General features: G+C 42.4%; 1 protein-coding gene across 1 annotated transcript in view; it reads right to left on the bottom strand.

Annotated features, from left to right (window-relative positions):
• The window catches only part of galnt1 (UDP-N-acetyl-alpha-D-galactosamine:polypeptide N-acetylgalactosaminyltransferase 1), a 75,608-nt gene that overhangs the window by 44,137 nt on the left and 16,768 nt on the right, over window positions 1–14,703 (bottom strand). The window contains exon 2 of the mRNA XM_033640803.2: window positions 6,403–6,515. The gene's annotated coding sequence lies outside the window, so the exon portion shown is untranslated. The remainder of the gene's footprint in view (window positions 1–6,402; window positions 6,516–14,703) is intronic.

Raw genomic sequence — 14,703 nt, 5'->3', positions numbered from 1 at the left:
AATGACAAAACAAAAAACACAGAGATGCTGCTATCCGAGTGCACGAAATGTCCTTGGGTCATATGGGCTTGATAAGCTCAACAGTTTCCAAGACAACGCTGATGGGAGCGGCGATCTCAGTACAGTCGTAATGCCCCTCTCAACTGGAGCAGAACGAGGAACAGGCTAATATTAGGGAAGTGAGACAGAACAAGGCGGCCTGAAGCCCCGTCTCCACTGCTCTCTATGGAGTAGCCGAGGTATACAGCCGCTCCTGGCAAACAAGCTGGGGTCACTTCATTTCTAGGTCATAACCTTGACTGCAGAACACAGACCGGTTCGATATAGGAAGGACAGCGAGACAAGGACTGGGGCAGAAAAGAGAGAGTGTACACAGTGCATCTGCCTGTGGATAAAGTGGTCATATTTTCTATAAAGACCAAATCTATGATGTGTTTATGACGATGCTCAAACACACACACACAATCGACTGCTAACTTCTAAAAGGAAAACCTTAAAACTACCATTAAAAGCCTCGTCCCAATTAAACGCCCAGTCCCCTTTTACTAGCCCGGTGTGGCTACACATTTTGACTAATAAACGCCTGTCTCAATTAGACGCCTGGTCTGGTTGCCAAACAGTTCATTTTATTTATAGAAGTTTTTCGGATGTATAAAACTGGGTTGTTTGCTACCTCAAATTATGTGTTCTTTCCTCGATTACCCTGTAGGTTATTAATATTTCCTCAATCCAAATTGTGAGTAGTGTTTTAACTCGGGCTAGGCGATATGTCAGGGTTTTCCCTACCTATCTAAGCTAAAGGCAGGCCACCTGGGTGATCTTGGCCGCCGCCTTGGTTAAAGCCTGTGTGTGTGCATGGGGGGCATTCAGATGTAGTGTCTTTTGCACACACAAACCCATTACTTTCAATGTAGACACGCGTCATGCGCGCTCACAACCCAAAGCGATGTTGTAGCGGCACGCATTCGGTGCGACGCGCTTGTTTTTTCTTCCCGTGCACAGCTCCACGGACCCGCTTCTCCCTCCGGTGTTGCATCAGATCCCGGTTCCCCGTCGAGCTGTGTCTCTCATACTGTTTCCCACGGAGCTCTGCCCCATTTGAAAGGCGAAGGAAGCCCGTATGTGGAAAGAGGTCGCCTCCGAAATGTAGAATGTGTATTATAGAAGAGAAACACACATTTCAGGACAGCTGACTTGTATCATCACAACAGATATGTCCTGTGATTTTCAGCCTCCTTTCATATTTAATAGAGGGGGGACAATACCTGACAGTAATATTCTCAGCTGTCAGGATGTGCCTGCTGTAAAGGGTAAATATAATCATAGAAGGCTGAAAATCACAGGACATGTCTGTTCTGATTATACAAGTCAGCAGTGTAAAGCTCAAGCATGTGGGGGCCTCCTTTCATATTTAATAGAGGGGGGGCCGTATCTAAAAGTACAGCTGCCAAGATGCCCCCCGCCACAGGCCTTTGCCACCTTGGTCTCGAAAAAACCCAGGGAAAACGTTGTATCTCAATACACGATATATATGTCTCGATATTTTTGAATCTCCTCAAAAGCATTTCATTAATGCTAGGACTGGGATACAAAATTAAACGCAACAATATCTCTGACCAAATACTCCTCTGATGCAACAAAGTTGTAGGGATGACTGTTGTCATAACACTAATATTATTGTCAACACGAGAAGACTTTTGACCAATAATCATCCATAATGTGGATATAACAACTAAGTGGGTTAAAGCAAGCGTTAAAGCAAATAGAAAAGGCTGGTAAACTGATAAATTTACATCGCTTTACAGTAATGCAGCCTTTACAATACGGTATATAGTCTTATATCTCGATAACGATATGATACCTTCATATTATCCAGCCCTAGTTTTAACAGGATAAAGTGGTGCTGTGTTGTAGCTAGACCAAATGAATGATTCATAATTGATAACATCATCTGAAGCCTAATTTTGATACAAGTAATATTCATACTGGTTTAAATAATTTGATTATATTTTCCGATCTTGTGGCTGAATTCTGATCAATCGAGGGAATAAGGGCAGTTGCAATAATCAAGACGCAAAGAGATAAAAGCATGTACAACAGTTTCTGGATCTCTAAAAGTTCAAATAGATCTTATTTTAGCAATGTTTCTGAGGTGATAAAACATGATTCATGGATGTGGCTAATGTGCGGGTTGTAATCAAATCCTAAAGTGATAACAAAACGAAATTGGCCAGGAAGTGTGTGGGTCATTACCAGGACTTGACATTTTTGTCGGGGAAACTCTGCATGGTATATTTTTCATTTGACTCATTACTGACCTTGAATATTTGGGTTACCCCCTAAATTCTGATGACTCAGAGGAACTTCAACAAACCCAGTTTTTTTCTCAGAATGACTACACTACAAAACTGACGGAATAGAGAGGAAATGGAAACAGAAACAGGTGACACAAACAAAAACGCAGTGCAGCTTGATTCAGTTTTTCTCTACAAAACTCTGCAACAAAGCTAACGAAATGAAATCAGAACTGAGGCGCACTTTTTATTTCTGTAACTGTGAGGAAAATATGATGTTTTCACATCACAGATGATGAACAAAGGCTCATGTGGGCTGTTACAGGAGTTCAGTGTGGTTCGACTGCTGTGCAGATGCACTGAACTGTACTGTAACTGAACAAAGGTCCTGAATAATATATTCCTCTTTATTGTAAGTGAGATTTACACAAGGATCTTGAGATGATTGTTTTGTCAAAGTACTATTTCCGAGGTCAAGAACAAACTTAGCTTTATCGTCTAGAATTTTAAATAACTGACTTACATATATTTTAAAATTTAAAGGTCCAGTGTGGAAAATTTTGCGGGACCTACTAGTGGAAATGGAACATAATATAACAAGTATGTTTTCTTTATTGCATAATCACCTGAAAATAATAATCACCATGTTTTTGTTACCTTAAGGTGAGCAATTTATATCTACATAGTCCACCATGTTTCTATAGTAGCCCAAACACTGGCTCTAGATGGGGTCATTCACGTTTTTGCATTTTTGTTTCAGCCACCATAGTTAGCAGCCCCTCAACAACGAGCAGTGAAGAGCGAAACAGTGTACGAGAAACACTGATTTGTAACATGAAACTGCTTTATTCAGTGTTTTTACCAGTTTCAGTCACCTGGTCCGTTATATGTAGAGTGAAAGAGACCTCCAGAGACAATTCGGCTCCCAGTAAAAACCTCCTGAACAACGAACACTGAAGGAGTATCAGCCGATACCCGATCCAATACCATGGTTGACCTAAAAAGCTATATACCTTTACATGTAGAACAGAAAAGACTAGAGGCATCAGGCATTGATGACTACACAGTTATCTCCTAAATGAAACAAGATGAAACAGATTAATGCAATGATGAACTATTCATTTTTAACAAAAATAAACAAGTGTGCAACGGCAGCTGAAGTAGTGTGAAATACCTCCACACAGCAGATTCTCTCCTTCGCTCCATGACAAATGACGTAGCTTGTGTCGCAATAGATTTAAAGGGAAAGGATCGCCTCAGGTAAAGGTTGCATTTCCCGACACCCGATCCATCTATTTTGATGATATGGGGGCTGATATTCGATCCAGATATTGGATCGGTGCATCCCTAATTCAGATTTTGTATACAATATTAATATCACAACAAAATAAAATTTACCACAAATTACACATTTAAACAGCTCCCAAATACAAAAAAAATGTCCCCTGGGATCTATATATATATATATAAATCAACAGGTGATTTCCTTCTTTTAGCAAAATCCTAAATGATTGAGTTGTGTTTTTTCCACCTGGACCTTTATGCTCTGCTGATACTACAACTATCACACATTCATATATATGGAGTGTTTTTGTTGAGCAGTGAGCAGCACATGGTGTCGGTAATCACTTGACGACACCGACTCCCGTGTGCGCACGGCAAGAGAGGAGAGGAAGAGACGCTGTGCTGCTGCCAGAGGAGCTGCTGAATGAGTTCCCTCTGCAGGGAGGGTAGCGCGCAGTAACTCGCTTAAAGAGTCTGGGGCTGTTCATTACAAATTCAGAATGCCACAGTTTATTCCACAATACTGAAGCTGCTCCTGTTTCTGGAACCACCACGGAGTCGGTTATAATTTCGCTTACAGCCATGCTTGTTGTTGCCGTGGGTAACAGTATGACGTCAATGTCAACAAGTCGAAATATTGAGAGTATTACGATATTAATCTTTCACATGATATCAAAAATTATACCGGTATTACCGAGAACGAGATGATATAGCACACTCCTACTGCTCCTTTAAGGGATCCTTATTAAAAATGATGTGTGTTTATGTAAAAAAGGTGAGTATTGGTTGAAATACCATATTTTGTAACACTTGACGACTGATACTGGTATTATGGCCTTAAAAAACAAGTACTGGTTGGCCTCTGAGAGAGAGAGAGAGTCAGAAAGCAAAGTTTAAAAACTCTGTGTAAATAAGGCAAAGAGTAAAGCAGACAGAACTGCCCATGGCAGCGTAAAAGTCCCAGCTGAAATAGATTACCAATGCAAAGCTTGGCACAGGCGCAAAGTGGAATTAAACACTTCAATCTCCAATCGCTCGGGTATTTTTGGCCAAAATCAATATACATTATTGTCACAGCGGGTGTTCCCTTGACAGTTGGAGAGAGTGCAGCTGCCTGGCTATACAGTACCAGCAAACCACAGACACACATTCAGGCGCACAGCACATGTATAAAAATAAATAAATTACTACAAACATAAGGACTCACAAACCACAGCATCAACGCCTCGTGGTCTGTGTGACGCCAGTGTGTTGTAATTACTCTCTTCACGATGCATATCATACAGAGTGGGGGCTACTTTGGTGACACAGTGGAAGAAAAAAAAAAAAAAAGAAGTACAATACAACTTAGACAATTAACACGCCATCACAGACGGTGCTGTTAATTGGCGTTAACACACTCACACACCCTGATCAAATCACCAATGCTTACAGTCTGAGCTGTCTGACCTGGCAGGTTTGTGAGTCTGGCCTCTGCTGTGTGTCAGCTGCTCGCAGCGCTGCTTCTCGTACCGCTACTCATGCCAAGCAGACAGGATTTACAAGGCTCACAGCAGGGCTTCCATACCTACTAACCACTTCAACAGTCTACCTGGATTTTCTGAACATAAAAATGTGAAAAATGTGGAAGACATTATGCTGTGCTCTTATTCTCTAGACAGGAATTTGTTCAGTGCAGTGTGCAGTGTTTTGTGGCTGTTCAAATCTTTTTACAGCAGCATGAGCAAGTTGAATGTTCCTCAATCTCAATGCAGAATCTGGGAATCACAAATAATGTCATTTTTATAAATATCTGCTCTTTCTGAATGCTGAAAGTCCAGATGAAACGACATTTTAAGAGCATTTACATTCACGTATTTTTGAGGGAGCCAGGATGGGCAGACAGCAGGGGTGGAGGAAAAATTAATACAGCAAAGTATCGCAATATTTTGCATGGCAATATTGTGACTTATTAATTCTGCAAATATAAATAAACGTTTTGGTTGCCTTCTAGAATAATAAAAACAACTACTTTTTCAATCCATTATATACATTTTGCTGCAATAAAAATGAAGTGAAATGAACAGACTGCAAAGACAAACTTTTCTTCTGGGGACATAATTTGTAGTTAAATAAAGGTAATAAATTGCAATATAATTAACGTTAATTTATAGTAAATCTAGTTAGTGTACTAATTAATTTCTTTCATCAGTGGTTCCCATCTGGTAGGTCGTGGGTCCATTCTGAATGGACCCATGCGAACTTGTCAACTTTGTAAAAAACACACTTTATTTTTGAAGTAAAGTAAATTTTCTGCACAGAGCTTTCATTTTGAAGTGCCACCCCTGTTGTAGAGTAAGTGACTAAGGGACAGACACTTTACAGAGACAGCAAACTGGCTCAATGACATGGCCAAACAAAATAGGTACGAAACACTTAGTGTCACCACTGACCATTTAGATTTGACAGATATGCTGCTTGTAAAGGGAGCTGATAGGAACAGCAGCGAGGATTCTGCTCAAAAAAGTAATCCCTGGTATATTAATGCACATAGTCTATAGGATTCAGAGACAGTGATAGAGAAACAAAAGCTTCAACACATAAGAAGTAGATTGAGGTGGTGCAAGGAGCCGCAGCAGTAAGTGTTGCTGGCATCAGTATCTCAACAGAATATATTTGACTCTTGAATAATAAACCTCTAAAATACCTGTTGTCTTTTCACTTTATTGTCTTCCCTTTATGTATTTATTTTGGTATCTGAGTCCTTGGTGTGTGCAAAAAATGCATTGTGAAGTTTGGCTGAACTGACCTAATGCTGCGTTTCATCAATCATATATACTTATACCTGTTCAAGTGACTACAGGGGTCTCTGGTCAGATGTGCAGGGTGCTCCACCAGCAGAGGGGGCGGAGCGTCAGAGATCCCACTTCCTCCTTCGCTCGTCACTCAAACATGCTCCTTGAACAAGAGAGAAACAGACAGAATAAACACATTGTTTCGCAGCACATTCATAGAGCAGCGTGCATGCTTAGTAGTTGAGCAAAGATTTGAAAGGCTTGTGTAATCTTGAAACTGAGAGTCAGGAAATAATCTTAAGGACCTTTGTCTTCCTTTTCATTTATCTCCATAACATTCCAGTTACAGTACGTGGATCTGGGACTGCGGTCAAACGGCTTGGAAAACAGAGCGAGAGTGTTCCCACTGCACCAGAACCGCAGAGCAACCAAAGGAAGACCCGACATTGGCTGTCACTCAACGGCCTCAAACATACTTCCTGGCTGTCCACGCACAATAATAACACCCATCTCTCTCATATCATCACACGATCAGAGTCACAGTGTCACAAGGCATGTTTCCAGTTACACTAACACTTCCCACTGTGAGTGGAAATGCATCATCTCGCAGTCAAACCCGCCTGAATAGCGGGCTCTAGAAAGTTGTCAATCATTTACAAATCGTCCGCCTGGCTCTGTATCTCTTTGTACTGTGTTATAAATTCATCATTCTTCCTCCTTCCACACCCGCCCAAAGGTCAGACATACATATCCAGAGACTCTCTGCCAGCCATGGAGCAGGATAAAAATGAGAGGAAGGGCGAAGACAGAGGGATGAGGGGGTAGAGGGATGTTAGGATGGACAACTGATGGATTCTCAGAACTGCTCATTTCACTGGATTAATCTGCTATTTTTATAAAATCCGCAGAAAACGAAGATGAGAGTGAATATGACTCAGTGTGGGCGTACGTGTATGTGTATGTGTGTGTGTGTGTGTGTGTGTGTGTGTGTGTGTGTGTGTGTGTGTCCTTCAATCTGGTCCTTGGCCTACTTTAAAGCCAAGTCATCATTCTGGTCTACTGGGACTTCATATTGCCATCCTGTGTATACGTGTGTGTATTAACAGTTTGTATTACAAGAACAGCCATACCATAAATCTCTTCCTGCCAGCCCACACGCTCCTGCGTTAGTGAGTGTGAGGAGGCTGTACTGCAGTGCAGGTATGCTTCAGTATGTGAGGGGTCCTGGCCACCTAAGGTGTCTGTCTGTCTCCTCCTGGGTGAGTCATCATTCCACCTCTCCTCCCTACTTTTTCTCCCCCTTTTTCTCTCCCTCCATCACAAGTCACAAACTTTCTCTTCCCATCCCTCTTTTCGTCTGCCTTCATCTCACACACACCTCCACAAAGTTTGAGTGGAATGTAATCCATCTGCAAATTGGAAGCAGGACAAGCAAGAGCTTCTATAAATACTCATCAGATTCCCCTGACAATCACAAAATAAACCTAAAGAACCACACACAGCACTGTAGCACAAATAGCAACCCATCTCTGTCGCTGTCTGCAGAGCAAACCTCTTTCTCTCCTCACGCTGCTTTCTGCCTGTCTCGTACTGTAGTCGTTGCATTCGTTGAGGATGCAGACGACCAAGAGAGCAACCACAGAGAGCGAGAGAGACAGGCATGGAAATACACTGACACAGACAATGAGGACGTAAACCTTGCACAACATGGTTTGGCAATACTGTACTCAATTACTGTCATGTGAACAAAACAAATTTTAATTAGAAAATCCGAATGAGAGAGACGTCTGTGTGATTTATCAGGCTGACCTTCAGCAGTGCAGTAAGGCTGGGAGGTCTTCCAACATTTACTGTAATAACTGATCCCTTATTAAATGTAAAACCTGACCTCAGTCCTTTAAAATAGGGATGCACTGAGTTATCGGCCAAACATCTGTAATGGCCAATATTCACCTTGTCTACTGCCATCAGACAATCATCAAGTAAGGGCCCTGACACACCAAGCCGATGGTCAGCCCTTGGTCAATGTCGGGCCATTGCGGAGCATCTGTCGCCCTAGTTTTCACAGTATGTCCTGCACTGTTGGTGCCAGTTGGTCCTTGTTGACTTTTTTTTTTTTGGCAGATTCAGCATGTTGAATCAACGATGAGACAGCAGAGCCCATTGGTGAAAGAACTCACTTTGATTGGCAGTTCAACTCAGTGCACAAGAGGAGAAAAAATAGTGAGGAAAGTAAGCAAACGGCTAAAGTCAAGAGATCGTGAGATCATAAAAAAAAAATGTTAAAATTTGTAAGATTTTTTTTTCCTGTTTGTGTTCTTGTTTGCACAGTAAACATCCTTTGTTGTTTCAAATATCAAGTTGTGTTGTTAACCCTCTGAAACCTGGAGCGACATCACTTTTCTCGTTCTGCTTTCAGACATCTTTCAGTATTTAAACCTTTGAACCCTGGGTAAAAAGGCGTGATTTCTTTCAAAACATGGGGGGAAAAAAGGCAATGAGCCACTTGGTAGGAAATGTCCCACAAACTGCAAATAAATAAAATATTTTGAAAAATAGGGAAAAAATATTTATAATCATTATCTTTATTATTGCATTTTAAAATTATTAGAATTTTTTTTTTTTTACTAATTTTCTTGTTTTTCATTTTCCCTTTTTACTAATTTCTTGCCAATTTTGGGGGTTATTTCTTCTTTCGTTGTTCATTGCCTTTTTCTGAAATCAAGCCAATTTGCTCAGGTTTCAAAGGGTTAATGTGCTAACTGGCTAACTAGCATCTTGAATCCGTCGTGTCCGTCTTCCAGTTTCCCTTTATTAATGACAAATAGATGAAGAGGTGTTTGTGAGGTATTTTCTCTCACGCAGGCGCAGAATGTACATGCTAGTTTTCCGTTGGCTGTAGTCTTTGTGGTGTGTTCAGGTGCAACTTTCTGGACGAGACAAAGGCCACATGAGGCAACAGTTTTCATCATAGTTCTTAAATGTTAGTTTGGTGTGTCTGAGCCTTAGGATGACATTCACTGATAGAAGTGGCTGATGTTTATCTCTGGTCTCACATCAATTTTGCATAGGCTAAAAGGCAGGGCTCGAGACTAACGAGCCCAGAACACCTTTGAGGATGCCGTGAACTTCGCTATCACAGCCCTACTTTTACGCTGATAATGCAATATTATGTGAGCAACAAATCCATGATGACAGCGGTACAAAAAGAACTAGTTAACGTCAGCGTTAACAGCTAAGTGACACTAAGTTACACTATGATGCATTCAAACTCTACTTGGCAAAAAGGAGTAGTAGGCAAAGGTTAATCATAACATTCTCGTGATGTGTTCAAGCGTAATCTTGTAAAAATTTTAGCTTTGACAAGAAACTTAGAGAGGAAATTATGAAATATTATATACAATAAAAAAGCTTTTGAAGCAGCTTTTTATGCTTTTCATGTGAGAGATGGTTATATTTAAAGTTGTTTCACAAATTTGTATGACTGAATTTGTGCTCATTAAAAGACAGTGTAATGAAGGGCTGAGTGACAATTTGGTTATTTTATACTGATGATTTGTTTCCCTGGCTCAAAAGGGGGAATAAACTACAACGAAAACAAAACATACAACAACATAAAAACATCAGTATCAATCCGCACACAATTTCACCATTGGTACATCTCTAATTTAAGAACAGTAATTGTAATGGATTCTGCTGCTATAACCTGATTTCAAACCACAGAAATAATATGACATTTATTTCTATGTTTCAAACACAGACACACAAACACACACACATACTGACATGCTGGCTTCCAACACAAAGTCGCACACACCTAGTACACCTCGTGCATCAAGATGTCACGCCTCAGTGGTTCGGCTAACAGATGGACACTTAGTCAGATGTGTAATGCAGAGCAAGTAAGCAGAGATGGACCTGTCCAAACAGCTAGCTGTGCCAGTGGAACATGACATTATTTAGGCCAACACTGCACTGACACAAGCGTCCAGAGAGCAGATAGAAATATACGCTGCCTGTCCACTTGGACGCAGGTTAAAGAGGACAGGTGCTGTTGTGAGGCCCAGTATCTCTCCAACTCCTATTATAAAAACATCAGAATCTGTCCTAAGACGTGATCATCATTTTTACTATCACGGCTGTCTCTCTAGTCCCGAAACACCCACCCTCTGTAGGAATACAACGATACAATCTGTCTGACTCAGTGCCAATACTGACCTTATTAAGCAGATCAAGTATCGACTAGACGAGAGCAATCCACATTCATTTGCTGCAGTGAGCTAATTTTTGTGTTAAGCCCTGAAGTCAGGATACAGTAAAATGTTGATATTGATACACAATGGTTCCCAAACCTCATAAACTGTCTAGCGGCATTTAATTAAAATATGCACAAAAAAGAATAATAGTGTATGAATGTCTACACTTACAGTTCAACACAACTTTTTTTTTTTAATTAACATTTACATTTGGAAAAGAGACCACTTGACTGTACTCTGTTTTGGCAGATCTCAGAATCAGTGTTGGAGGAAAAATCAGCACACCCAAAATTGCCTCCCCCCCCGACTTTCTTTTTGTTCCAGCTGTGACCAGCTTAGAACCAATGCAGGGAATGCAGCATGGCAGCCAAAAAGCTGGAGCCTCATCATCCCACCCCTTCTCTTGCCTCTATCTCTGTCCTACCGAACACTCCCTGTTATTAGTCCACAAAGTCTGCCTTTTCTCCCACGCAGGCTTCTTTCCATTCAGTCTGGGTCAATGTAATTCCTGTCGTAAATCCAAAAGACCAGTGACTAAAGCAGACTTAGCAGAGGTGAGGAGGAGCTCATGGGTAGACTGATGATAACATCTCTGCTAGCAAGCACAAGTTCTCATTCAGCGGGCAAAGAAATTACTCAACACACACATCATGTGGTTTGTGCACGTCTGCACCCACATAACACCCTGCAAGCTAAAGTTGGCATGCTAAAGCTCGAGGCCTCTGAGGCTTCAAGGCTGGACTGGAGCCAAACAAGGTTGAGGAGCTCTCAAACGACCTTTGTTCTGGACAATTTAGAGGGTAGTGTGGGCTGAGCTAAAACTAACAGGCAGTCAAATCAGTCCTTCGCAATTCCCCAAGCTCAGCGTGAACACACTGTGACCAACCAGCCATGGTGAAGCATTAAACTTAACTGTTCCGCTGTCTCTTTAAAGACTGTCAAAGAAAGACACAGAGGAGAGAGGAGAGACTGGGGAAGACAGGAAGAAAGATTTCTTAAGGCGGTGTGATAGCTTGCTATGAGCATAAATCGTGTGTGTGTGTGTGTGTTTGGTTCCCAGCCAGAGTTTCTACATGTGTTATGTGACTCTGTTTGTAGCGTATGTTCTAACAGAGGGAGTCCAAAGATGACATCTTTGGTCTTAGCAACAACAAACAGTGCTGTGGTAATCCTGTGCCAACTGCACCTCCTCCCAACCCTCCCTTCAACCTCCTGCTCTGTCAAACACCTCATGTCTCCAGTGGTGTGGGAAAGGAAGGCCCTGCGGGGCCTGCAGCACCTCGTGCACGCACAAACACCAAATCCATGCTAAATAGGGACAAGAGGAAAGGCAACAAAAGATGACAACAACAGTTTCGCAGGCAACTGTAGCCGTAGCTCAACTTCTGACAGCTTTCCAGGGGAAGCCCAGGGAGGAAAAACAGGAATGCCAGGAATAGAGCGAGGAGAAAATAGGTAAGAAGCAGCTGGTTCAACCTCCCAGGACACGCCACTATGTCACACTTATCCTGGAATTTTCTAGATATACTGTATGTACTCACAGAGAGACGCAGTGTAGAAAGGGGACGAAAGAGGGACAGAAAAGGACAGATGAAAGGAGAGAGTCACAGCGAGGAGAGGGATCTGCTTCCTGTTTACGAGGAGTAGAGAGCACAAGAAAGAGCACTGCAGGCCACGAGACCACTGTTAACAGGCATGACAATAATCACTCACACACACACGCACACACACACGCACACACACACACACACACACACACACACACACACACACACACACACACACACACTACCTTCCCTTCTCTGTATCCTGAGTGATTACACAGAGCAGATTTAGCCCCAAACTTTCCCATCTATCTCTTTATGCCTCGGTAACATCTGGAGGCTTGTGATTTGTTCTTGGGTCCATATCTCCCTGCAGTCCCAGCTCTGGCCAGCAGCCGTGTTAACAGGATCAGGCTTAAGTGCGTGCATGCCCCCAGCTGCGTGCTCAAACGCTCCAGGCAACCTTCCCAATCCAGGACTGACTTCCTTGCGATTCTACACAGCATGCAATCTCCTCCTCTTCTTGTGTCGTGGCAAAGTGTGGGATTAACACATTCTCAGTACAACAGGAGCAGGGTTTTAGCTGCACACACTGCAACTGCATTAGCACTTAACAAAACGCAGTGTAAGCGCTTTTAATGTCGCACAAATCCAGTGAGCCCAGAGATAGAATGACATGATACATGCGCAGCAGACCCCATAAAATAAAACTGGCGAGCTGAGTGTGCTGAGTCACTGCAAGTGTATATATAATATCTACAGCATCAGCCTTCAGCAAAAGCAAATCTGTTGTTCTTCCACGGGACAGAATTACATTTTTCATCCGACTGTTCGAACAGAGCTGTCAGTCACTGGCAGTCAACAGCATCATGTAACCTACCTGTCTGCTTGCACGCTGCGTCCTCATTAATCCTGCTATTTAACACTACTGGGCCACTCCGAGTGGTTTGATCTATGAGACCGTATGTCAAAAAAATGGACACTTAATAGCCTATTGGCTGCAGCAAAACGCACAATCAATCACTGGGCAAAGTTCTAAATATACACATACAACTCCAGACAAACACACACAGACACACACACATACACAGCCACAAAATCTAACCAAGCTAGTGCTATCAATATTTCATTTAAGCAGCTCTGTCATGAGGTCAATAGCCCCTTCACACACACACACACACACACACAGTCACAGTCACACTACATAACCTCCAATAAGCTTTCATTGTGAGTTCCAAATGTTCAGCAATAACTTTGGCTTAATGACTGCAGGTGAAATCCACTATGAGCCCCAGGCATGACTAATCTGGCCGTCCTCTTTCCAATCTAGCTTTATTAAGAAGTCACACAGATCTGAATCTCTATTGCTACCACTACGTCCCTGTGGACCCTGTTTTAATAAGGCTAGCTACACACACACACACACACACACACACACACACACACACTCTCTCCGATATATTTGAATATGTGAACACATCTATCTGAGCCAGTGGTTCTCAAACTGTGGGGCGGGCCCCCTGGGGATGCACAGAGCCCCTGCAAGTGGTGCGTGACGACCAGGGAGGAATGTATGGAGTGAAACAAGTTTAATGTGTATCAAAGTTCCTACAGCTTAAGGCAAGGAAGACTCTTTAAGACTTTTAATGCCACTTGGAATCAAATTTAAGGCCAGTTTTACAATATCCAAAACAGAAAGGACAAAAAAAATGAACTGACATTAATCATGGGTTGTTACATAAAACATGACTTCTTCGTCACATGGCGTTTCCTACTCTGCATGTGGGACACCACTACCTCAATTCCCATCCTAAGTCTGAAAAACCTTTTGCATAAAATACACTGCCTCATTCCGGCTTCAGCCATGCCGTAAAACTTGCATTGAATTTGCACTTCCCCATATCTTACTACAGTGACCATTTGCTAGCTGAGAGCAGATGCCGCCTGCTGGAAACAAAATAAGAGTGTTGTTGGTTCTGCTATCCCCACACGACATTGATGCAATAGGTATTGGTTAAATTGATTTTAAAAAAATTGATGTTGCCAATTATTTTGAGATTTTACGACGCAACATCAGAGAAAAATTGAGCATAGCGTTAGTTCGGGCAGGACACGATGTCAAGCTCAGCTCACATCCCAGCTACATCAGCTGATCGCAAACAGCCCAATCAACTGATGGAGCAGCTGATAGATCACAATTCCTTTCTATGCAACCAGTTGACGAATCTCATTCAGGGCACCCTATTTAAACTGCTCTGGCCTGCCTACTGTTGCTGCTTCCATTGCAAGTCACTTTGCAACCCGCCTCCACCCCAGCTCCTGCTTTTCATGCTGTGTCTGACTTATCAGTGTCATTTCTGTTTGTCACTGATGCTGCTCTGTTCTGTTCTCGGGGGTCTTTGCTGCTGCTCTTCCTGCCTTAGGCTTTCCATGTAGCTGCATGGAAGGGCATGGAGGTTTGCTCTCTTTGCCTCAGGCTTTCTCCGTTTGCACGTGGAAGGGCAGAGAGGTGTGTCTTCACCTTGGGCTTTCCACATGGGTGCATGGAAGA

This window comes from Epinephelus lanceolatus, chromosome 10, assembly GCF_041903045.1.
Source record: "Epinephelus lanceolatus isolate andai-2023 chromosome 10, ASM4190304v1, whole genome shotgun sequence".
In the NCBI taxonomy this organism is placed as follows: domain Eukaryota; kingdom Metazoa; phylum Chordata; class Actinopteri; order Perciformes; family Serranidae; genus Epinephelus; species Epinephelus lanceolatus.
Note: the sequence above shows the minus strand (reverse complement) of the source record. Positions and strands in the feature narration are given on the sequence as shown.